This window comes from Grus americana, chromosome 3, assembly GCF_028858705.1.
Source record: "Grus americana isolate bGruAme1 chromosome 3, bGruAme1.mat, whole genome shotgun sequence".
Taxonomy (NCBI): Eukaryota; Metazoa; Chordata; class Aves; order Gruiformes; family Gruidae; genus Grus; species Grus americana.
Genome location: NC_072854.1, coordinates 43,817,975 through 43,843,796, shown reverse-complemented (window position 1 = coordinate 43,843,796; position 25,822 = coordinate 43,817,975). Strand labels below are relative to the sequence as shown.

Genomic DNA, 25,822 nt, shown 5'->3' with positions numbered 1-25,822 from the left:
GCTTTATGTAGCAATTATTGAATTTGAGTTCTCTGCAAGCTAGCCATAATTCAGTTTCTCTCCTTTTCTGTGCTTACATAAAATACTGTAAGTAGGTTCTTTAGGTAAACAGAAAAATGTGTAAAATGTATCATTAGTTGGGATATAAAAAAAAAAATGAAATGTTTCTGTAGAGTAACTAGTTTTGATTATGCCTGCTTTTCTCACACATTTTTCAATCTATTTTCAGCTCTTTTCTCAGAGGCACGAGGGATTCTGCACTGTAATAGCTTCTTCTCTATCCTCAAAGGACATAAAACTGATAACACTCTTTTCTATTAAGCAAGTAGCGAAGTCAGTATGCTGACAAGATGTTATTTTTTTAAAGTTTTCTCATTTCCTTTTTCTAATGCTACTTCATTGTAGATAATTGGCCTTGTGTGCATGTGTTTGTAGTTTTAAACTCAGCAATTGTTCTGTCGCTTCTTTTCCCAGTTTAAAATATTTGTAAATTCATCCATTAATACTTCAAATACTCATTTATGTAATTTTCACACAGGATTATTATACACTTAGGTTTTATTCATTTAAAAAGGTTATGCTGTGTTAATTCTTCAAAGTAATGCCAAATCATTCAATTATATCCTTAAATGTAGCTTTTTCTTCTTTTGGAAGAAAGCCAGTTTCCCACCCTTTGCTCTCTCCTTCACTGTCCCTGTCCACTAATTCCAGTGGTCATGAAAAGAGTTTTTCTTTCGTGACTGCTTCAACATTGAGTGCTCCTCTCTTCTTAAAGAAGTCAAGCATTTCCTACTAAAAATTAAACTGACATTTTTATTATCCTGCTGATTTCGCTGAGTGAGAAGACCTCAGACAAAGGGAGCTTGTATAAGGGAACTATTCACAGGAGGCACTTCGTTTCTTGGGAATGGGAAAAGCTTTACCTAGTGACAACTAAGGGCAGCAAAACAGAACAAAACTGAATGCAGGAACAGCGCCTCAGATTTCCCAAGCTGAAAGCAAGAGTGATCGGTTACAGGCTCTAGCATTGACCCTTTAAAGGTGGGAGATAATGAAGCTGAATATCAAACAATAAAAGAAGGTGGGTCAGGCTAGATGATGTGGTATTTCCTCTTCTTAGCTTTTAATGCTATGATCATTAAAAAAGGTACAGAAAAAGGAAGACTGAAAATGCCATGACTGCGAAAGAGACATTAAACAGATTGCTCCCTGGTAGTAAGAACATCAGCAAAACTCAAACTGGGATGAAAAAATGTATGTGTCTTTGCTAATAAGACAAGGCTTAGAAATTACTATTTTGCCTAATTCGGTATTCAAACACAGCCCCCGCCTTGAGCTAATTTGGCTGCTCATTTAGGATTAAAAGGAAACAATTCTCCACCTGCTATATTTGGCTTTAAATAGAACTAGTGGAAATTATTTTTATTATTCATTAATTTGTTTGGCCAGCTTTAGTCCTATAGAGTTAGACGCTGTTGCAAGGAGCTAAAGGATAAAATCTCACAGCGTCAAACGTGATCCCTTTGTTTGGAGATTTCCCTCCCATGCCCCCTTCTTCAGCCAGCCTAACATTTTCCTGGTGCTCATGACCAGGACACAAGAATTACAACTCTTGGTATCAGCTACCTCCTGTCTGACAGTGATGATCCTTAAATTGAAGCATAAACAGATTCTGTAGATTCTCTAGAGAGAGGACTGCCTCTTCCTCTTAACTTTATCTGTGCAATTTAAGTTCCGCTCACTGTTAATGTCATCAAAATGGACAAACAAATAAAAATTATAGGTTTTTATGTAATGTAATACTTCAGCAACAGTTTAGCATAGGATCTGCAAATTTGGTTAATACCCTTAATAGAGAAAGTGATGCCTTTGACCACTTTCAGAAGTAATTTTGGATTTACTATGTATGATTTCTTTAAACGGACTGGAAGATGGGCATCTAACTGGAAATTATATCTGGTCCCATCCCCTGACGGTGCCCACTTCCTTGATTTCCTAAAGAACAACAACCTACTTATAGCATAAAACAGATTTATTTTTTCCCATTGAAAAAGAGAAACAAGTAATGCATACAGAGTGAGGTAACTAGCATCCATTCATTGCTTAATATTTGAAATAAGTGTCATCTCATGCATATCTTGGGGGAACAAATAAGACTATCCTGTAGGTTACGAACCCCTTCTCAGAAGTGGGAAGGGCAATGGGAAAGTGAATTTCCCTCTTAGAATAAGGTAGCCTGGGTGAATCTGCCATAAATGACATGGACATGACCAGTTTTGCTGTCAGTCATATTGGTTTTCTCCCCCCCCCCAAGCAAAGTCCAGCTCAGTCTTTTCAGGTACTTAGTATGTGACTACCCTCAGAAGGAGATTTTGGCTGGAGTCTGGGGACATTTGCACTTCTGTACTTCAGAAACCAGGCTGTATAAGCTAGGTATGTGGCACCTCTCTGTAAATCATTTGTCCCTTAGAATTTATGCTAACAGATCAATTTTTTTTATAGACCTATGTTCCTTTCTTACTAATTTTAAAAGCAATTTCTCTCTCTCTGGCTGGAAACATATTTAGGAATTATTTTGGTAATTCAGCGACTGTGTTTTCAACAATTTCTCTGCAGTGGTTGTTGCAGTCTTCAATATTTCTTATTCCTTCTCTCTTTGCTAAGCATAAAACTGCTTTATTTCATTTTTTCTGTCTTTAATGGTTTTCTTTAAGACCCTTCTGTGGATGAACATTCTCTCTCTGTAACATGCTGCCATTATTTGTAGTCAGAAAAAAATCTTTTTATCCCTACATCTTAGCACAACATTGAAAGATCATTAAATTACCCACTTTGAATGGTAAGTTCACTGTAATTTCTTACCAATAAAAATGTTTAATCATAAAGAGACAAACTCTCTTGGACATAGAGCTGTCATTTACTAACCAAGTTTCAAGCTTCTCTAAAAAGCAGACAAATGAAACCAAACCTTCATCAGGCTGGGTTCACAGGGAAATGCTGCTTCCCTGAGAAAATGGCAGAGCAGGCATGTTCATAATCATTCAACTATAGTAAAATTTTAGGAGTCCAAGTTAAACTACAGAGATCTGAAAAATAAAAAGTCACATCTTAAACTTGTTTTTATTCACTACAAATTCTGTTCCTTGGAAAAAAAAAAAATACAAACCAAAAACCCAAGCAAAAGCCCCCCACAAAATCTATTCAGGACAGATGAAGAGTAAGAAAACTTTCATTCTTTTAATCATTGAAGCTGTATTTGCTTTTGTTCTATATCAGTCAGTGGAGTTTAAAGGTCTTGGAAAACAGCCTGTGTGAATAGCAGCATAAACTATCATCTTAATTCAAAAGGAACTCTGTAAGAAAATGTTTGGGTTTGGTTTTTTTTTTTAAATGACAGTATCTGTATAAGTAAGAAAGTTCTAAAGTTGAGAGTTAAAAAAATGGATTCTTAATCATTAGCACAATAATTTCACCCAGAAAACAGATGTCTTACATTTAGTATCACAGCAAGAGCTTTTTATACTACCTCCAAAAATATATGCTGAACTGAGTTTAATTACTTTGTTAAATAACTAAAAATGATTTATGCTGTAAAGAGATAGTAAGAATCAAAGCCAGAATAAATTTAAAGTGCTGATAAAAAATAGATTATGCTGACCATACCCAAGCAATTTTCTAAAATTAGCATTAAAGATCTAATTATATCCGTGCAAAGTTTAACATTACTTAAAGTAAATACATGTAAATTCAGCATAATTCAGTTTCATTTAGCACTCACTACGCATCTATATGAAGAAAAACTACTTTTATATCCAATGAAAATATCTTGACACAGTTTTAAAAATAATCTTAATTTCCAAGGACTGAAATTTATTGCTTTTACTAAGACTTGGCAAGTTCTGGAGAAAGGACTGATAACTATACTACGGCTATAATACATAGAAATCAAATGACATTGAATGCAACAGTTAAAAGTCCCCTTAAATGATGTAGTAACAAAGATAACAAATGCCAAGTGTGGAATATTTTGCCTAGGAATTTGGGGATGGAGTTTCTTTTGGTTTTGGGAAAAATACATTTCCTCAATTAGAAAATAGTTTAGAAAGGAATTTTATTCAACAGGTGTGAACAGTGGATGATCAAGATTTCTTGGACGACAGGTGTTACAGGAGCCTTTTCACTCCCTTTGAAAAGAGGCGTATACACCAGGGCTGGTTCTGCGGTCCCTGTGAAGAAGCATATTTATCATCCCAGACCTTCCAAGATTATTTTTGGAGCCTGACATGGTGTTGGTGAAGGACTGTGAGGTTAAAACTTCTCCCTTCATCTCTGTGGTGAGTTCCTCATGACAGCTCCCCAGCTGATGGGTGTTTGCAGACAAGCCCTGGAGGGCACCCAGAGGAGCTGTGCTGGCTGCTGTTGGCTGCCGTTGGCTGCTGTGACCCAGCATTACCAGCTTCAAAGCAGCAGGGAGTAGCAAATCTTCAGGACATCAAGGATTGTTTCTTTCTCTGGATGTTCCAACACATCTGTGATGCTCTGCCCTTCCACAAGGCAATTGGGTCACACAGAGCAATGGGAATGATGCTGTGAAGGTGTTTCTTAGAGGCTTGGCACTTATTCTATGTGTTTGGAAGGCTCCCTAAGTGAAAGACCACTAAACTGATATAACAGGAAGAGTAGGAAGCAAAATATGCTTCCTTTGATGCTATTTGCTGATGTCCGGAGCAAAATTATGTTAAGTGCAAACCACAACTAGCATCCAAGAAGATAAAATCTTTCAAAATACATATTGAAACTGAATATTCTCTCAGTTACTCTGAAGGCCAGTCTTCTGAATCTCATCCACTGGCATCTTATAAGAATTGGCTCAAAAAAGGATGGTAACCTGATGCTCAAGATTCTTCAAGGACTTTCTCAGTCTTGTACCGGAAGTAAAAGGGTGAAATCTATCTAAAAATCTGTATTTCTCTGCATAAAGTCAGTTGATGATCCTTCAATAGATATAATAGGACAAGAGCACAGTGATCCCTGAGTCATGTAGAGGATACACTATTAGGCTACAAACTAGTTAGGTATCACATTAAATGAATTAAGTTTTTCTGTTTTGAAAATCCATTTGCCAAAAAAAACCCAACCCAAGAAACCGCCAAAAAACCCCAACCTGTGAACCAGAGCTCATTTTAATGAGACTGCCACAAAAAACTACAAAAAATCACACACATTTTGACCTAAAATCCAATAATCTGGATAAAATACAACAAAAAAAGTTTCCCTGAAAATATTAGAAAGAAACAAAATCCTGTATTTCATATTGCCATGAAATCACTGATTTTCTAAGAGTTTAGAATACCATGGCCTAGAATGTAGTGCAGGAATGAAATTCAAAATGGAAATGATTACTGTTTGTGGGTATTATTACTAGGAAAATTAATACTAGGAAAAATATGAAAATGTCATTAATTTCTAAAAATATCAAGTAGTTAATATATTTAATTTGTTACAGTACAGCATTGGTAACAAATTAAGAATATACAGATGCTTATGGAGTGACAAGTTCCTAAAACAGTAAGAAAGAACATAAAGCTTAGAACTCAGATACAATCCATTGTGATTAATGATAAAAGAAATTACTTAGTAAACATGAAGCGTGACAGAATTACTACTACTTCTTTTTCTTAGGCAAAGCTCAAACAAGAACCTCTCCTGTGAAAGTTGGAAATCATCAGATACACAAGATATTAAACAATATCTTCTCTGTCCATATGGAGGGCTCAGAATGAATGTTGGCAGTACACTGCCAAGGGCTGGAGTACTTTCCAAGTGAAAGCGATAGTCAGAGGAATAATTTCCAGTAAGTGGCGTGTGCTCATGTGCAGACTTTTTCGCTCTTCATAACACTGATTTAGCTCTCAAAACTGCAGCAAAACAGTGTATACCTCTAGCATTCTGCCCCCCGCCCTGCTATTTTTGTTACAGTTGAGCACCCAGTGATTCAGACCCCTTTCTCCCATTATCTTCTTAAATTATAATTTAAACCTGCATCCACTCACGCTGATCAAAACTTTCAGCAACTTCTGCAAAAGCAAATTAGAAAACACAGATGAAAATACTTGACCATCTGGGAACATATAGTAGAATAAGTACAATGAATGAAGCAGTAATATACAAAGAGCAAGACCTAATGAGCAAGTAAAATATGCAGAAAATCAAAGGCCTAGTGTAGAGCATTATGTTTGTCAGAAAAAGCAGCTGCTCTGGGAAAGCTGCAGCTCATGGCATCAAATCATAATGAGTCAGCATCACCAGCTCCCCACACCCTGTCCCATAACAGAAAGACACACAGACTAACCAAAGATTCAAGTGAAAGGCTTAACTTTAGGTGTGAAGCAAGAAGATGAGCAAGGGGAGTACTACTTTGCAAAAGATTATAATTATAGCATTAGAGGTTTCCATGCCGATTGCTCACCCTGATTTCTATTCCTACTGGTGAGTAATCACACTGATGTCAATAGTACTACCTGCCTAAGTGTATGATCATCAAAGTATGGGAGGTAAATTGGGATTAAGATTCACCAAGGTTAAGAGAGTTCAAGTTATATCTAAAAAAGATAATGTCTTAACAGCTAGCCCAAGAAAACTATTCTGTGTAGAAGTGCGGTGGTTTTATTCCTACTGGCCTTGCTTTTTTATCACAAGAAGTAAAACTTCTATAAGCCAAAAAGGATGCCTTTATTTCTGCACAACTTCATAGATCTCAAAAGGCATGAGAAAAAAAAAAAAATTACTTGGAGATTTGTCAAATTATATAAAGAGTATGTGTAAAGTAGAAAAGTCTCCTGCCCCATTTTTGAAGCACAAATTTATCTGACTTCAGTGGATTCACTCAAAATCATTGCCATTCTCCACACTCCATCTTAACCGTCCCGGTGCTACAGATTTTTTTGTGGAACTGCCAAAAGAGCTCAAAAATGGTAACTCAAGACATATGAGACTATGAGATGGGCATAAAAATTACATGATTAAAAAATAAAGATAGGTGGATGCTTTTAAAATACGCTTTCCTCTTGTTTTGTTATGGGATGTATTTTGAAGCTATCGTCTACACTCATGATATCTAGAAACTTGGGATTTGGAAACACATCATCCTACAGCTCTGGTTACAGATATGATTAACTCTGTTAACTTCCACCCACCCTCATCACCCTGGCAGCAGAAAGTTATAACATCTGTGATCCAGCAGTTCAACTCCTCACATCAGTATATACTGATATAACTTGCTCATAATCTTTTTCAGGCTAAAATATCTAGTCTAACCTAAATACTTTAAATAGTATCTGTTTGCTAACAGAACTGAAAAGCCAATAATATTTAGTAGGCTCAGAAGCTGGAAAGGATTTTGCATAGAAAGTGTACTGTGTATGTTCCTAGGCTTCCTCTTTTTTTTCTGTCTAATGGCATTTGAGATTTTCATGCAATGCTCTAATTTTCTAAGTTGGAGCATTAAGAGAAAAAATTCACAGCACATATCATAAAATAATGAGATTAGGTATCACCAGCCCTTTCATGTGCCCATAAGCAGTAGGGAAATTAAACAGTGAATTTGTAAGAGTAAAGTGAATGTAAAGATATTGCTGCTATAAACCCAATATTAGTTTGGGGGTTTTTTTTGTATGTGTGTGCTTTGTTACGTTTAACCCAAAAGTCCAGAAAGGCACTTGTGTATATATGAAAGAACTGAAGTCAACTTTCTAGTCCAAGAAGACAGAGCTGGATCTCAAATCTGCTGTCTCCATGCTCTTCTCTTGGAGTTAGGGAAGTACAAAAAGTTCAAATGCTCATGCTGTTCTGACAGATCACAAGAAAGGGCACTCACAACTCCCTTTCAGCAGACTGTGGTGGGTTGACCCTGGCTGGAGGCCAGGTGCCCACCAAAGCCACTCTGTCACTGTCCATCCTCAGCTGGGCAGGGGAGAGAAAATATAACGAAAGGCTCCTGGGTCAAGATAAGGATGGGGAGAGATCACTCACCAATTACCGTCACGGGCAAAACAGACTTGACTCGGGAAAATTAATTTGATTTATTACCAATCAAATCAGAGTAGAGTAATGAGAAATAAACCCAAATCTTAAAAACATCTTCCTCCCATCCCTCCCTTCTTCCCGCACTTAACTTCATCCCAAATTCTCTACCTCTCCCCCCTCAGTGTCACAGGGGGACGGGGAATGGGGGTTGTGGTCGGTTCATCACATGTTGTCTCTGCTGCTCCTTCCTCCTCAGGGGGAGGACTCCTCACACTCTTCCCCTGCTCCAGCACGGTGTCCCTCCCAAGGGAGACAGTCCTCCACCAACTTCTCCAACGTGAGTCCTTCCCACGGGATGCAGTTCTTCATGAACTGCTCCAGCATGGGTCCCTTCCACGGGGTGCAGACCTTCAGGAGCAGACTGCTCCAGCATGGGTCCCCCACGGGGTCACAAGTTCTGCCAGCAAACCTGCTCTGGTGTGGGCTCCTCTCTCCATGGGGCCACAGGTCCTGCCAGGAGCCTGCTCCAGTGTGGGCTTCCCAGGGGGTCACAGCCTCCTTTGGGCGTCCACCTGCTCCAGCATGGGGTCCTCCACGGGCTGCAGGTGGAATCTCTGCTCCACCATCATCCTCCATGGGCTGCAGGGGGACAGCCTGCCTCACCATGGTCTTCTCCACAGGCTGCAGGGCAATCTCTGCTCCAGCGCCTGGAGCACCTCCTCCTTATCACTGACCCCGATTTCTGCAAAGTTGTTCCTCTCACATCTTATCACTCCTCTCTTCCAGCTGTAATTGCTGTTTCACAGAGGTGTTTTTTCCTCCTTCTTAACTATGTTATCCCAGAGGTGCTGCCACCATCACTGATGGCCTTGGCCTTGGCCAGGGGTGGGTCCATCCTGGAGCCGGCTGGCATTGGCTCTGTCAGACATGGGGGAAGCTTCTAGCAGCTTCTCGTAGAAGCCACCACTATAGCTCCCCCGCTACCAAAACCTTGCCATGCAAACCCAATACACAGATCAACTCCCAACTCATCTTTGCTGAGAATAACAGTGATAAAGTTATTGATCCCTACATTTAATTGGTTTAGGATTTCCTTACATGTAGATTTTAATTTCCCAAACTAGAAGGAATGCTAAGTGAAACAACATACAGTCCTTGTAAAAAAGAGTAATAAACCAAAATGGGGAGTAGTCTCCATCCTAATTTTAAAGATATATCCTTTGGCAAAACCAAATTTGATTCTACCCAGTCAAAATGCTTCCTCTTACAAAACAGTATGCAGCACTAATATTACAGGGTCTAATGTAAATGACATCCATTCAGCTGGCAAAAGGATAATAACTGCACAGAAAGTCAGACTTGCTTTGCAGGCTTTCAGAGAAGATTGCAGTTTTATCCTCCATAGCCCTGCAGTTCTAAAAAGAAGTATTGATATGTCGTGAACAGCTTCAAAAAATCTTCTTTGGAATAGTGCTGTGAGCATTTATTGCCAATTTTAGGTTGTGTATCCTTTCGTTTTAGCAGTAATTAATAGTATGCACTCATCTATTAGCATTCAGCTTGTATTCATTCACAGAAATTAATGAAACGACTTTTCTGTAATGAAATTATGTTGCATTACTACTACTACTCCAGAAATTAGTATCAGGATGTTCTCACTTTTTCCCTGATTGGCATATTCCTTAATATAGATGTACATACATATAGAAAAGGCAGGGCAAAACAAACTATTGTACGGCTGCTCAGGAGAACATATCTTCTGTAACAGAAAACGGCTTGTACAAGATGTCTCTAAGCTTGCTGAATTTTTGTGATGATTTATTCAAAACCAAGTAAGAAACTGGAAGAAATTGGTAAACTGGAAAAAACTTGCTAAATATATAGACCATTCTACTGGTCTATTTGCTACAAACACATTTAATATAAATTCAGGTATTATGCAAGTGAATTAAGCTGGTTTCAGCAGCGTTTCTTAATGAATTCAGTGTGCAGTGTCATGTGAACATGGCTGTGCTTCTCCTAGCCCCAGAATGGCTTCTGTGCTGCCAGCTCAAGCATCTCTGTACCATACTCTTCCACTTCCCCAGCTGCAGGGGTAGCACAGCAAGCTCATCTGGGGCTCCTCTCCTGCTCTCCACGCACCGCCCAAGTCAAACACAGGTGACGATATTGGAAACTCAAAGTCCTATATAAAAACAATTTATAGTCTTAAATAATAATATTTTAAAATATTTAAAAAAATTTAATGATGCCATTTTTTAAAAAAAGTTAGACATACTCTCATGGTACTCACTGAAGTTCCTTTATAGTCTCTCTCCTATATAGAGGGAGGGACAAGTACTTTCACAGTGTATTTAGTCCCATTTTAAGAGAGATGTCCAGAAAGTGTAATGAATTGCTCTCTGGAGATGTCTTCCTCTCTCCAAACTGCAGAGGAAGCCTTGAAGGTTAGCTTAGTTTTTGGTGGCTAAAGCAAAGTGAGAGGAAAACCACCCATGAGTACATTTTGAACTTCTCCAGGCTCACAACTTTGGGTCGATTGTAGTATTACAAGTAGGATCATGACCCTGAGTGATAAAATATGGCTAAAGAAGATGGGAAAATACAGAAGATGAGAGGCAAAGATGCAGATTATTAGTGACAAAAAAAAAAAAAGAGAACAATTACAGAAATTAAAATTCATTGCCATATCTGGACTTAAACCTAAAATTTTAGGTGGCTTCACATGGAAGGGTAGGCTGTCTTTTAAATTAGTTAAATTCATTTAAATTATATTAGTTAAGTGCTAGTCAGAGGCACATCTCTAGCTTCACTCAAGAAAACTCAGTGATTTCAAAATGCAAGTATTTAAAGTTGGCTTTCCCAGGCATGTTAATGTGCAACCGATCAGAAGCTGAGGATTTGAATCTAACAGGAAACAATGACGATTCTGGCATATCTATGTTTCAGAAAGAAAAGCTGGCCTTTCCAGAACTCAGAAAGAGACATAAACCCAAGAATAATTTGTACCTTTAAGACATTGTAGAATAAATGTATTCTAGTCACTGGACTGTAAGTCTAGGAAGAACCCAAGTCAGAACTGGTCTATCAAAGAACTGCAGGCTAATCATCCAAAAGGAATTATACCTACAATTATGAAACTACACAGTATAATTAGAAAAATAATATTTTCCAACTTGTTACAATTTAGATTAATTTTTTTCATGAAAATGCTTTTCTTTGGGTTGGAAGAGGTCATAAAATATTAACAAGGAACGACAGCTTACTGCCTGCCTACCACCAACAGATTTGCAGCCATTGACAAAATAATCATCTGGGAAATATTAATGATCTTGTCAACTTACTCCTGCTTCAGGAAGGATTCAGTCTAAACAGGGAGTAATAAATTTCATTGGTTTGTTCTCTGCCATTATCTGTACCAGAGAAGACTTACCACAAACATTAGGGCTTTCACTGAAATTGTATCTATGATTTGATAATGGCTCAAGAAGCATTAGGAAGTATGAATGCCTAATTCGACTTGAATAAATCAGATTTTTAAGGACTTCAGCAAAGGTTTTTTACCACTACAGAAATCTATGTAAGGGTTTGCTTTGTAATATAAGGTGTAAAAGCTAGATTAGATTAAGTTCAGTTGTCATGTGAGTACATAGTTGCTTTCAAGGATACAGGAGCAAACATGATAAAAGTCTCTGCCACAAAGACTTAAAAAATCTTAAATAGGAAGAGCAACAAAGTACTGGTAAAATAAAGATCTTTTTGAGTAAATAGTCTGTCAAAAATTAGTATCTATGGGAAAGTAACAAATACCTACTTTCGTCCACAGCATAATTCCCTGAACTAACGCATTCTTCTCCTCCCTTGGACGTGTAACTTATTTTACGCCTTTGCCACAGACTTGAATACCTTCTAACAACAAATGGAGACAAAGTGGTGAAGTAGTGTGGGAAAACTATATTATTATTCACTGCACTATATCTATTATGTGAAAGGAGAGAGGTCTTCAGTTTCCCAAACTGGCTACTAAGCACTTTTCATAAAACTTTAAATGGAAGGTTTCTGTTATTAGTACCTCTCTGTATTTCTAATGGCTCCTAAGTGTTGTTTTTTAACGCCCTAAAATGAAGCATAAAGATAAAGCCTATAAAGGGATTTAGTTGGCACTTTGGACATTGCTAAGTTGAGCGGTCAAACACCACTAACACGTACCAGCACTCATGCAACTGCAGCCCAGTATGTCCAAGTTCATGGTGCTCATGTGCCGGCTCCCTCAAGCCTTGACCCTGCCAAGGTTCTAGGGGCATGAACTGACTTGCAAGAGACAGAAATTTCACGCCGCAGAGAGCACCAATACATTTTCTGAGAACATGCTTATGAGACCAGATGTCACATGCAGGGGATAAAAAAAAAAAAAGTGAAAAATAAAAATAGCAGGAATCAACACTTTCTGAAAGCAGAGTAAATGAAATTCTCTCTTGGGACACAGGCAACCCCATTGTATCTGATCTATAGAAAGTATTAGATTCGAGACTGTCTGCCTCCCAGGAGGTTCCCATTAACCAGAAAGTACTTGTTATTTGGCAAGACAATTTTTTCATTTTCCCCTCTTGGAACTGTTCAGTTTGCTTTTAAATATTTTTTCAGCCAAATAGCAATCAATTGGCTCCACAGACCAATGTTAGTCCACTCTTCTGTGAAGGAAGGGGGTCAGGTTTAAATTCCTCCTCCATTAGCTACTTAATCAATTATCCAAATTGGCAAAGTTTCCAGAGGAGAAAGTCACTCACTTCATCCCAAAATAACCATTCAGTCAGTAGCTAGGGCACATTTCTGACCTGAAAGTGCCTGTGAGTGATTTTTTTTCTCCAACTCAGAAGTGTGGGTACATTTTTAAAAGGTCATCCACCTAAATAGTAAGTACTCTAATTACTGGATATTTGGGCATCAATTAGCAGCATGTTCTAATTGTTTCGGAGAAAAGGCAGGACTAGCTTAAATGCTTACTTTCAGGGGACAGCAGGCACTTCCCCAGTCTTGAAAGCAGATGCCTTTAAGGTGTAGGTTGTACATGTATTACTGTCCCACCATAGTTCCTCAAAGCTATGCCTCTTTCTGCTTGCTGATTTCTCTGGATCCCACTCTTACTCATCTACCTCCTATGCTTTGCACGAGAAGCCTAACTCAGAGTAGAAACAAGCCAATGACTGACAGTTGCATCCAAAAAGAAGTTTGGGTACTAAAAGGCAGAGCGATTCATTACTTCACTTTTGGTGTCTTGTCCCCACATTAGATGAAGCATCTGTATTTAAGTGTTTATGAGCTGGACACCATCCCCCAGGAGGTTAAGTGGTACAGACTGGGTAGTGGGCAACCTGCACACCGAGCAGAGAGCTATGTTCAGTCATGACACTGAACAGGCAGTCTGATGCAGTGGGGAATGCTAATCACAAAGTCCGTTTTACATTTCATCCAGCCAGAAGTTAAGCACCCTGCTTAGGATTTGAAGGATATGCATCTATCTGTCCAGGCTTCAGATTTTGTTAGCAAAGTAGACTTTTTTTCTTTTTTTTCTTTTTCAAAACTGGAGGGAAGACAAAAAGAAATGAAATAAACCTTTTCTTTTAAAATAAAAAGAAGAGATGTGCTGGTGCTCCTCTAGTAACACTGTGATTAGATTTGCTGTCTAAAATGTTTCCAGACTGGGTTCAGTTCTGCTGATTCCCTGCTCTGGCCACGGCACTGCAACCTGGTACTCCCAGAGACTGTTCTGAGAGAAAACACTGGCCACACCTGTAGGAACCGTGTCACTACATGGTCAGAATGGAGGAATTAAATATTTATTTGCTCACACTGAAGTCGTCAGTGACTCCTTAGCCTGGTGCCTGATGGAGCTGCCCAAGGAATGGGTACCTGGTTGTAGTATTTGGTCCATGAGCTGGCACAATGAAAGATTTACACAGTCCTTGAACTTGTTCAGTCCTCAGAAGACTTAAGGTTCTTCTGGGGGACATACACAAATCGAAATTTGAAGACTACAAACTGAGTTAGGAATGGGCAGCTCCAGGGCAAGGTGGTGGTGGAGTATGCTGTTCAGAGCCTAGGACACTGCCATTTGACTGGGAAAAGTAGTGTGGGTCTGCAGTGAGTCCCAACCACCATACATTGGTTTGGTTTGCAAAGTGCGCATGAATTAGATTTCTTTTGAAGCAAAGTAAATTGGAAGCTCTGCTGACAGTCTGTACCAAATGTACTATAAGCCACAGTGGGGACAAAAGGATCTGAACTACTTAGTCCTTTGAACAGACTCAGACTACGTGCAGGATAATAACATTTGGTCCAAGACACCAAACTAAATCTAGTCAATGGTAAAACACATTGATCACATACCTTAAATATAAGGACCTCAGCGCCAGCTGCTTTGATCTACCGATCTGCTCCTATTGTGCTGAATTACTTGCTAATACAGACAAATACATCCAAGTCACATTTCTGCTGCCTAAAACCCTTAATGTATTTAGCTGTAAGTCTCTGTGTGGATTTTGCCCTCAATCATCACAGATAATAATTGTTAGTGAAAACTTCAAATACCCTCTCTTTTCCTAGGTCAAATAAAGTAAATTTTCAATAATTAAGTAAGAAGTGACAATTTGGGAGACGATGCAAAGGAAAAGATGGAAATTAAGAACTGACATAAAACAAATCTGAGGAATAAAAGAAACAAAGGCAGGAAGAAAGTGTCACATAAGTTAAGGAAAGATCAGTAATGACTAAGAGGGAACAGACTACAAAGAAAAACAGGTGGCAATGAAGCAGGAGGAAATACTATTTTGAAGCAAGGCTTTGTAGAAAGCTTAAAAAAATATACATATCAGTAGGTAGTGTTGTTTACTATTGAAACTGATCAGTGAGTATTCTCCTAAGTCTATACCAGCCTTTTCTCATTGCTGCTGAAATAGCCTGTGATTATCACATATTACCTTCCCTTCATGGCATCAAAAGTATTCTCCATATTTTGGGGAAAATCTGTGCTAAAACAATTTTGTACTGTAGGAAGAGGCATGGCGGGAGCTGGGGACTGGGAACTTAGTGCCTCGGCTTCCATTTCTAGTTTCGCGTCTCTGACCTTCAGAGAGGCGTAATTCTGGAGTCATTTTTTCTACTTACCTGAAAACTACAGATAATCCATAACCATTACACAGCATTAAGCTCTTACAAAAATGGGGCACAAACATCAAAGTGACTTATTCTATAACAACCCAGTGAAAGGAACAATATTATCTGCATAGTAATGTGAGCAAAAAGAATTACAATTTAGGTCAATCCAACAAAGTTCAAGAAAAGAGATAAATTTGTAAATCCACCACAGGAAATTGCTCTATTATGTTGAGGGAGGGGGGAAAGCTGACTTTCAGGACGGAGGATTTTAACCAGGTAGGGTGCCTGAGGAGCTCAGCTGCTATTGGGGACCAGGAGGAATAGGAGTATATATGTATATATGTGTGTGTATATATATATATGTACATATATTCCTATGTAAGTATGTGTGTGTGTATATATATATACTTAAAAATTATATGGTTAAGACACAGTAATTCTGTTCAGTAGATTACAGTATTTTCTTTATATACCTTAACACAGAAAACTGAAGGTTTTCCTGGTTATTATTTTCTTTCCTATAAATCTAGAGCTGCATGAAATTTTTTCAGAGGAGAATGAAAGACAATTTGATGTTTTTACATCAAAACATCTCTTGGAGTTTTGCAAATTTCAAGAAAAAATTGTTTTGAAAAAGTGAAAAAGGTGTATTTTTCAAGTTTCTATTCTGAAATAGCTTTCCACTGCCGTGGTAGGGTTTTTTCATCATACAAAATAACAAAGTATTTTGGTTTTATCATGATCAGTCTTCTAAATTTATCTACAACTAGATTGTCCCACAAGTATAATTATTGACTGAAAAACATAACTTCTTAATCTGTAGAAAGATTCAACTTATGGTTTTGTTCTTTTCAGAATAGAAAACTAGCAAAACTGTAAAATTTCCCCTAAACAAAATGATATTTTCATATGGCCGAGTGCTTCATTACTAGCTATGCAACAGACTAATAACTTCTTTTTTTCCCTGTGTATCTTAGGTGTTCAGGAAAACAGAATTTTTTCCTCAGCAATGAACATTGTGCATAATATGGTCACAAAATCATTATTTGAGAAAGTGAGTTGTCTCCACAGCTAACCAGTTTTGCCTGACTGAGAGGAAGGTGGTGGTGTGAAAGCTAATTAAATTTAGGCTGATTTGAAAGTGTCAAGATGATGTGGGATGAAGCAACCTATTTTAATAACAGGTAGCCTCCCCGTTTCAGGTTGTACTTCTAAGACTGGTATTTGTCTCCATATTTTGTAATCAGATCTCAGAAATGTGAAAAAACTGTGAGTGCTGGTACCTTCTTTGGTTACCCACTGCTGTAGTTCACCGGTTTGGATCAACTATTTATTTCCTGTTACTGAATTGACTCATTCATACTGTAGTTTATACATACATACACATACCAACCATTTTCCTATTTATTCCATTGATTACATGAAATTAAATTACTCCCAGGCTTATGCTGGGTATTATCAACTGGGTAAAAATTCCCAGCCCTGGATTTCATAGCAGTGCTGCTTTGTTTTGCCCCAAAGTGCAATTAGCTTGGAATTCGTTCCCATCGATTATTGGTACCACTTGTCATGCAAGGCTTAAACTTCTCTTGTCTGGAAAGATCTAAAAACCAGATGTACTTATTGCTATTAATGTTTTTGTTTGTTTAACAATACAAATGCTCTCAGCTGCTTGCATTTGCCTGCCCTAGGATACCTGTGGAAAGAAGACCCTTCGTCTTAGTGGGGGCCTTAATAAACACACTCTATTTAACTATGTGCATTCTAACTCCCAAAATATTTTAAATGCTATTTTGAAATCTTCTCATTGCTTTCTCCTTAAATATTCTTTAATTAGAATCTCAAATACTATCAGCTTGCTGCAAGCGGGCACATGGGCCAGTGCTGGAGGCCCAGCGGGTGTGCAGGGAAGAAAGTGCAGGGAGGCAGGTACCGAGCATCCGGGCTCGGCGAGGTCGAGTCATGGGGAATTTTGGCCGTGTCCCCCAGGAAGCTTTGCTGGGGAGGCAGCTGGTCATTCCTTTGCTCCCCACGCGTGCCGTGTGGCAAGGGTGGCTGGCAGGCGGCTGGAGGGCAGGCGCGGAGACCACCTGGGAAGTGAAGTTTGATTCCTTCCCCGAGCTCCTCACCTGCAACTGTGCTGATATCAGTGCTGATATTTAAGATAGGACACCAGTTGTCTCTTAGGCGGTGGTTGACATGAATGTTGTCTGGGGCAAGCATTCTTACTTAAAACTCTCCTAATTATTGCAAGTTCTGGAATTAGCAAGTTTGTTATGCTCCAGAATGCCATTTGGTGGATATCATTGCATTTTCTTTCTCCATTCAGCTAAACAGCATTGCTTAAAAACTCTTTTCTTTTTTAAGACTGGTAGTTGTAAGAAACTAATTAGCATTTGTGACAGACCAAGTTTACTTCGTTATACTTAAACATTGGCCTTTAAACTATGGGTATTTAGAACTGCTGAATAATAGTCTTAAGCAGTTAATTTGTGCAAAATCTTGTATTGCCAGCTTAAATAAATCGTAAAATTGGTACAGCCTAGGTTGATAGTCTTGTCTGTTTAGCTGATAAATTTTATTCCAAACATAACAATACAGGCAATAATAATAACCTGATTGCTTTCTAAGCGTAGTTGGATGTCCTCCCATTCCAGTTAAGTGCAATATTTCGCAGTATTGACCATGAAATATTTCCCATTACAAATTCTTAATTTCAAAAGTTTATTATTTTCCTTCTTTAAAAATAAATTAGGGATCTTCTACTATTGACTCATACTAATGCCACTTCTAATTTCAAGGCATGAATTATTGATATTGAAGAATAATTTTGATGGAGAATTCCAAATCAAGTTCTACCATCACTCTTGCCCTCTCCCTCTAAGCCAAAACTTCCACTGCTTTGCCAAAGAATAGTGAAGTCTCAATTCAGATATAGTCAGAGTACTTGTCATGAGTAACTTGATGTACACAATTGGCCAATTTCTTGGAATATACACACTCCTAAAGCTCTGCATCTACATAAATGATTTCAGGATTGATGTCTTCAATCAGCATAATCTTAATTTTAAAGAAGGTCTTTCTTCTTCTGTAGTTTAAGCCATTGAAGAAACTTCACTGAAATCGTATTCTGTCAGAATATGCAGTTCTACTAAAACCACAATGCCCCACAAAATTGAACCAATTTTGCTGAAATCTTGTTTTGAAATAAAAACCTTATGAAAAGAGAAATATTCTGATTGTTTCTGAGATGTTAGGATGTGTATGACAATATTTTACATTTCAGTCTATCCAAATCAATTTGGGGAAGAAACTTTGTTTTCTGAGGATTTCTAAATTTATGTCTTTCCTTTCAAAAGAAGACATTTGTAATTTCAAAAACCTCTGAAATGTCACCCTGATAAATAGAGAAAACTGGTTTTGTTGCTTTATGAACCTGCTTCACCCCATGGTGTCTGGCATGGTCTACTTGCCACCTGCATCCATCTGTCCTTGGTTAGTAATCTGCCCTGGGTACTGCTGTTGGTACCTGACTTCCTAAGATGTGGTGACTCATCTGAAGAAAGTCTTTGAATACACGGGGAGTTAATGCTACTTAATTATTTAAAAGCTATTTTAAAATATTTTGAACTCTCACCCAGTGTCTCCATCTGGGGTGAAAAAAAAAAGGGTGAAAAAAAGCTGCAGGAAGAACTGTGGGGAAATGTAAAGACAAAAATGTAAACAAGATCTTTAGTGATTACTTTACTGCAAGTACGAGCAGTTTTCAATCAAAGTAATTTAAATCACCAACTTGAATTGTAGTTCAAATCAGTAAGAAAGACATCACATATTAAATGACACTATTTAATCATGGACTATTTTTACGCTTTTTAGTTATTTTCTTAAAGAATACCTGAGCATCGCTCACTCTTAATCATTAAAGCATACTAATCAACAGTCAAATATAAGTGTTATACAAAATTTGATACCATTTTTGGTTAATCACAGAGAAGTCAGCATCTGTCATTTGTTCAGATTTTTAATTTGTGCATTTTAATATGAAAAATGATGATTAACGTTTTAATGTTAGCTAGATGCTTTGGGATGGAAGTTGATATACAATTAAAGTGCAGAAAATATTCTCTAGGATTGTTTTATTAGGTAAAAAACCCCAATAAGGTGCTAGATAAATACAAAATTTTAAAAATGCATTCCATATTTAAAAAGCCTACACTGATTTCCTAAATGAAAAAAAAAAAATTTGAAGGAAGTATATGTTTTACATCATTGTGTTCTTCAAAGTTTAGATCTTACAGATCTCTGCCTCTCACTTCCATTCTAACACTGAAAAGAGAAAAGAGGCTTTCCCGCAGTTTCAGTTCTAACACACTTTCTTAGTTTGAAAGTGCTGTAGTTGCTGTCCTGGATAAACTAAAAAGAAGAAGATATCTGCAGAAAAGACAAGAGACCTTTGAACAGCTGGATTATCACTTAAATATTCATTTTCAGGGTCAGTTGGTGGTTTCCCTTAGTTCAGTAGCTTTATTTAGGTAGCGGGTATAGGTTGTAGTATTAAAAAAATTACAATAGTTTAAGTTGATTTTTTTTTCCAAACAAGTAGTAGGCTTTATTTATACAAAATAAACCATTATACATAAAAATCCATTATAAATAATAGACTTGTATTTGTTATTTATTCCATTTCTTTTCTGAGATTTTCTGCTGCCGAGTGGCAGACACTAGGGGGAAAAAATAACACCCCAAACTTAGTATTGGCATGTTTTAATTTAGCCAGGTATGGGAGTGCAGGCTTAAATCACTGTCTACTGTCAGATAAAAATGTAGCATTATGTGGTAATGAAATATGAACAAGTATGAGGCAGTTTCCCCATGGATTATATATGTATTTCAGAACCAAATATCTGACAACATGGAATTAACAGTCTCTCTACAAAATTTAAAAAAAAAAAGTGTGAAACCTTTCTTTAAAACAAAAGAAAAATATTTGCATGTTATTAATTCATTTCTCTCTGTTCCAGTTTGTGAAATACAAACACGTACTTCCAGTAAGATATCCTTGAAGGACTAAATGTCTCAGGGGACTGGTAATCACATTTTTGGAGCCTTTCACCTCTAGTTCACTGATTCAAATACAGCCAACATGCAGTAGTGACGGAAAATCATTGCGATTTGAAAGCTGGTTTGCGGCCTGTGTGAAATGAACTGGTTATTTCACTCCATTTCTTAGAGGATCTTGGAAACACACTTGGCACTTTGGAAAGCACCAGCGCTGAGAATACTGAGCTCCATGCAGGATCCGGCCAGGTCCCCGCGGACCCACAACTGGGGCTGGTTTCTCTGAGGATGGCAGAGGCCAAGGCTAACAAATAAAATCCCATTCCAGGCATATTTCCCGAGTACGTTGACCACTTGGAGCAAAGAGGTCCTTAGCCACCTGGAAGATGTTGGTGGGCAAAGATGTTCTCCATGTCGAGTACCCAGCCAAGCCGAGGTGAAATGGCAGCTCGGTGTGGGGTCACTGCACTGCTGCTTTCTACGCTACACAAATGCTGGGTATAAACAGAATTTCATTTTCCATTTCTGCCAATCTGGTACTTTGCATTAGCATTAAACATACTTAATTTAAGAGGAAAAGCAGCAGAAAGACACCACAGAAATGACTATGTTTTTTGAGGGTGAGAATGCATTAGGTTCTTTTTTTATACAGAGGTACATACCTACGTAGGAACAGTTAATAAATTGTCCTTTGTCAAGATCATACCTAACATATTCTAGAAAACCTATCTGACAATAGTTTTTCTCATTAGCTACAAATTATCTCAGTTCTATGTTTCCCAGTGAAGCTTTAAATTGTCTCCTTTATGATTTCATTTCCTTTACGTTAGGGACTTTTCTTCACAAGAGGTATATCTCCTTTTAAGAAAATATACACATCATTTTTTTGAACATTTAATATGTTGTATTAGGAGCTTCCCCAGAGGAAAGAAATAAAAGTCTATCTTCATTAACTGCTAAATATAAAGTGGGGAAATTAAAACATTCGGATGTCATGTCAGCTATATACATTGCCTTCTATGATGTCACATTTGATTTTCTTTTTTTATGACTTTGACAGCATCATATTAAAAATTTGATTGCACAATGACAGTACAGGTTTGAATTATTCAGTTTATGAGTGCACTCTTACAGGAAGACTATTTTGTATTTCTTGCCATTTCTGAAAAATTGACATTTAAAAAAATGTGAAAGGAAAGGGAAAATGATTGCTAATAACTAATTAATAACTCGAGCTTGGCAAAGGTAACCTCATTTTGATAGAATATCACACAAATTAAAAACAGATTAAATATAACATGCAACGTATTTCAAAAGCCACTTGAAACATAATTCTCAGGGTAACATTTTGGCCCCAGTAAACTCGATGGCAAGACTCCAATTCAGTTTCGGTGGAGCCAGGACTTCCTCCTAACTGAAGAAAATCCATACATTTCCAATCTGGTTTTAGTAACTATCTGTCAGAATTCTTGTGGTACTTAATTAAATTTTCTTTACCCATCCCTTCTCTTCAAATATGCTCCAGCTATTAATGCTTACTGAAGTCAGTGGGGCTTTTCCATTCAACTCCCATACGGGAGTCAGACCCTCAAAGTTGGAACCTCTTGGGTAATTTTTGCAATAGTCTTTCAGGGTTTATGCTGTGTATTTTCCTATGATGACTGAGTTCTGCCAGCTTTTTTTGCTCCATTTTACCACTGTGTAATGTTAAATAAGTGTGGTATGTTGGTTCATTTGTATCAAATAACTTCAGCTGTAACCCTTTTCAGAGTGACCAAATTTGTCTTTTCTTCATTACATTTTAAGGTTATTTTTAAATCACTAAGGATATTTTTAAATCACCAAAGTTGGAAACATCTGCTATCCAGCTTGATTAAATTCAGCTAGTCCTTTCATATCAGAACCATAAAACAAATAATGCCTTTTTAAGAAACATGCTATTCCCACCACCTAAAATGAAATTTTAGTGGTATCAGATATGAAAATCTCATTCAAAGTCAACCCCTTTTTCCAGTAATCATGACTATTATTTAACTAGTTGGGCCCAATAAAACTGCCCATAGCTATACATACATTGTTCACTCTCACAAGAATTATTTCAGCTGAGCTGTCTGGGCAGGTAAGAACTATAGGCTTGAGTACAGCTCGGAAGGGTAAATTGTGGAATATTCCATATGAGACATGAAATAAATCCTTCCAGCTATGGCAATGGGGAGAAATACAAATGATCTTTTCACATCCTGGTTCCTCAAAAAGGTTTAGCAGAGATGTCTTTGATTCGGCTCACAGCAGTGCCTGAGGAGAATCTCATACTGATTTAGCTGGGATCAGAATCATGACCACAGTTATACCAAGATACGTGCTTGTATTTCCTCAGAAATATCTCAGGTTTATTCAAGAGTTTAGTTTGTCATTAAAAAAAATATATTTTGTTGTTCTTCTTCTCCTAACATTTCTCTATTCCAATTTGAAGATGATAAGAGTGCCTGTTTTCATTATAAACGATGAAAATTAGTTACGGATCACTTACACTACATTATTTTAGTTCACTTATTTAACCTGAAACTAGTCTGTTTCAACACATGAATCATCCTGGGACAGCATTTTTTTCATTCTCAAATGAACAGTCACACATTCACGTTGCTTTCCTACTGATAAGCCAAACTTATTTCAAAATGTACAATTGGAAACAAGATATCACAGTTCAATAACATTTCATCCTGTAATATCAATATCGGTCTGCAAATATTCTGCTGGAAATAAAAATGCGGGAGCTTCCAGGACAAAATCCTTCTGTCCTTATCATTTACTGCTCAATCTCTACCCAGGCAAACTCCATTTGAAGACAACAGATAGTACCTATACAAGTGCAGAGTGAAAACTGCAAAATAATATAGCCCTCTACCAATTTCATGTGTTTTTAACATCCATCCTTATTAAAGACTTCACAGGTTAAACACTGTTTCCAAAAACCACTACTGGCTAAACTGAAATCAGAATCAGAGCATTTCCCTTACAACTATTTGTGGTTTGACTGAGAACAGGCTGACCGTTACAGGTGACAGAGAAACTTATTTCCATAATAACCTTTAAATCTTATTGTTTCAGACTGCCACCAACCGTGGCAGTTAAGATGTGATGAAACATTTCTGATGAGTCTCACACCGATTCCTCTCTATTGCAAGAATAAAACTCAGCATCCTGTAAATTGTACAGAAAAGATAAATCTACAGAATTACAAGCTTTCCCTTCCCACAAATGTTGTGCATTACTTGTTTGTAGAACTGCTTGAGTCCCTTTACCCAGTGTAATGCAGGACTAAGCGGTCCTCTGTAAGTGAGAAAGAATACTAGGTAAAAAGTATAAGTGAAACACATTAAAAAAACCAACGCAAAACCAAGCAAAAACTCCAAAAAAATTTAACAAAAAGCAGGAATTGTGGAAAAAATTGACGTTTTCCCCCAGCATCCTTCAGTCTTAAGTGTTATCACAGCACCAGCTTCTGGAGAAGGGAGTGAAGATTTAGTGTGAATCTTATATTCGTACTTGTTGGCTATTTGGCAAAGAGGCAAGAGGTTGCTCTTTTTTTTTCCTTTTTTTTTTTTTTTTTTTAAGGCAGTTTCCAGGTCTTTAACATTACTCCGAGCCAGAGACGCTAAATAAAAGAAGGGGAAAGCACTGCTGCCATAACAACCCTTCGACTGGGAAGTATTGGGATACAGATAGTTACTATACTACCTACAACCAACCGTGTGCATCATGACACACAAAAACCAGAAAACGCTCTTCAGCCACAGCATCCCATCATTTGCACTCTCGGCTCTGGGCAGCGAAAGCAAAACAAGCACCGACTTCTTCCCCCCACCCCGCTCCTCCCTACCCCGAGCTTTATTGAATTAATTATTTGGCGGGGGGAAGGTGGTGTGGTGGTATCAGGAAAGTCCATTTGAGGGCTGAGTCCTGCCCGAAGCCGAGCCCCGTCCCCCGCGGTCGCTCCGCGGGAAGGGCCGAGCTCCGTCGCTGCCGCCGAGCGCGGCGGCGGCCCCGGGAGGGGGACCGGGACCCTCCCCCGTCACCAGCCAACTCTGCTGAGCCGGGTCCACCCCACCTTCAAATGGTCCCTTGCAAAAGTTAAGGTGCTGCCCCCTCCCCCGAGCCGCCCCGGGCGGGGGCGGGGGGTTGGCTACGGAGGGCAAGGGGTCAAGGGGGTCCTGGCCCCGCTTGGGGAGCGGGGCTGTCGGGGTGTCTGTGTACGCGTCTGTGCGTGTGCGAGACCCCCGTGGGAATGGGGAGCGGTGCCCGGGAGGGGCAGCAGGGCGGAAACCCCTTCCCCCGCAGCCCCCCCGGAGCCCCGGGGACACCCCTGCTGCCCCGCGAACCTTCCGCCCCCGCGGGGAGGGCGCAAGCCCGGGCCGGGACCCTCCGTTCCCTCGGGGGCGGGGGCAGGCGGGAGCGCGGTGCCTTCCCCCGCGACCCCCCCACTCCCCCAGCGCTCATCCCCGGGGCCGCTCCGGGATGGGAGGCAGGGGGGGAAGGAGGGGGAGATGCACGGCAGGTGCTTTTTGGGATGGGGGGGGGCAGGGCCCGGTGACTCACCCGTCCGAAGCGGGGGCTGCGGGTGGCGCGGCGGCGGCGCTGCCCCCGGGGCGCGGGGGGCGGCGGGGCAGGAGGAGCAGCGGGCGCGGGAGCAGGGGGGAGCGGCGGGGCCCGGGCTGCTCCTGGGCGCGCTCTCGCTGCCCATCCCCGGCGCTGCCGCCGCCGCCGCCGCCGGAGGAGGATGCGAGGGAGAGTCAGCCCCGGGCGCGGGCACGCGCGGCGGTGGAGGGGGGGCGGGGAGCGGGGGCGCGCAGCGGAGGGGGGAGCAGCTGGGAAGCGCGGGCGCTCGCTCCTGCAGCCCTCCGTCCCTCGGCCCTTCATCCTTTCGTCCCTCAGCCCTAATTTTCTCATTCTTCCATCCCTTCTCCCTCCATCCCTCATCCCTCCATCCCTCACCCCTCCATCTTTCCATCCCTCCATCCTTCACCCCTCCATCCCTCCACCCGTTATCCCTCCATCCTTCATTCATCCATCCATCCCGCCATTCCTCCGTCCCTTCGCTCCCCCGGCCGCGGAGCTGCGGTCTTCCCCGGGGGGCCCCCCCCCCCCCCCCCGCCCCGCCCTCCGCCACAGGGTGGCCCCGGAGCCCCCCGGGGCCGCGGCGGGCGCGCAAGCAGCGCCGGTGGGCGCGGGCGCGCTGCTGCCCCGCCGGCGCGATCCCGTGGTGCTCTCAACACCCCCCCCCCCCCCCGCCCCGGGAAGGGCGACCTGCTCCTTTGAAGGGCAGGAGGTCCCCAGCCCCCCTTCCTCGCTACCCCCCAACCCCGAGGGGAAAAGCGCTGCTAGCGCTTGCCTATCCTGCTCTTCCTTTTTTCTTTCTTTTTTTCCCACCCGGCAGGAGGAAACAAAACCGTGCTGCGGTAAGGAAAAAAGGCGGTAAACAAGAGGGAAACATAAAGAGTACGATAATCATTGAGAAATGTATGAGAAATAAACCATACACTGGAGTAGTTCTTAAAAGCAGTCTTTCAAGCCTGCTCCTGGAACC

At 39.9% G+C, this 25,822-nt stretch overlaps 1 protein-coding gene across 2 annotated transcripts in view; it reads right to left on the bottom strand.

The window, feature by feature from the left end:
- The window catches only part of FUT9 (fucosyltransferase 9), a 112,150-nt gene extending 87,173 nt beyond the window's left edge, over positions 1-24,977 (bottom strand). The window contains exon 1 of one of the 2 annotated variants that reach the window (XM_054818812.1): positions 24,835-24,977. The gene's annotated coding sequence lies outside the window, so the exon portion shown is untranslated. The remainder of the gene's footprint in view (positions 1-24,834) is intronic. The other variant, XM_054818811.1, reaches the window with a different exon arrangement.
- Between the last annotated feature and the right edge of the window lie 845 nt (positions 24,978-25,822).